The sequence below is a fragment of the Octopus bimaculoides genome, chromosome 26 (assembly GCF_001194135.2).
Source record: "Octopus bimaculoides isolate UCB-OBI-ISO-001 chromosome 26, ASM119413v2, whole genome shotgun sequence".
Lineage (NCBI taxonomy): Eukaryota > Metazoa > Mollusca > Cephalopoda > Octopoda > Octopodidae > Octopus > Octopus bimaculoides.
The window spans coordinates 22257902-22258951 of record NC_069006.1 but is presented as its reverse complement, the minus strand read 5'-3'; positions in this window follow the sequence as shown (position 1 = coordinate 22258951).

Here is a 1050-nt window from a genome sequence, read left to right as displayed (position 1 = left end):
ATATATATATATATATATATATATATATATATATATATATATGTATGTATGTATGTATGTGTATATATCCATAAACATACATATTACATAGTGAAGCAATATCATATATATGTACAAACACACATGTATATATACATACACTCATATATATATATATGCATACACACATATCCAGCCACATACACATACACTCACATACACATATATGCACAAGGGCAGGGATGTCATCCTAACAGAAGGAATACAAGAGAGGCTTTCAAAATCTGATTTTAGATTTGCAAGTCTCACTGCTCTTTCAAATTGGAAAAGTTTAACATCCACAGTGACCAGCAAGGCTTTTGTATTGAAAATATTGTTACAACCATGTCTTGTATGAGATACTACAGGGACTTCCATACTCTGCAAGATGCTATATATAGCTGTTGTTATCTCAGTTTCTTTGCAAATAGCCAGACAAATCTAAACTATATTTCCAGTTTTTTTTTCTTTTAAATGTAATTAAATAGATAAATAAATAAGAGCAAGGAAGAACGTTAAAAAGAAACAAATACATAAAAATGCTTGGAAATTCCTTATTTGTCTTTGATACAGTTGACATATTGTTTGTTTGAAATGTGTTCTTTATTTGAAATAAAATAAAATCTCTGTGTGTGTGAGTGTGTGTATGTATGTATATATGTGTGTGTATATATATATATAAAGAGAGAGAGAGAGAGAAAGAGATAGAGTTGTACATATATATGCATATATACATAAGTGCATAGAGACATACATTCATTCATTCTTTCACGGACACATACAAACATAAATACATGTGCGTATATATATATATATATATATATACACACACACATACACTCACTACACTCTTGGAGTGGTTGGTGTTAGGAAGTGCATCCAGTTGTAGAAACTCTGTCAGATCAGATTGGAGCCTGGTGCAGCCTTCTGGCTTGCCAGTCCTCATTTGAACCGTCCAACCCATGCCATGTTGAATAAAATTTGTTGAAAAAAAGCCACAATAATTATGCACCAACCCAATACATGTATACT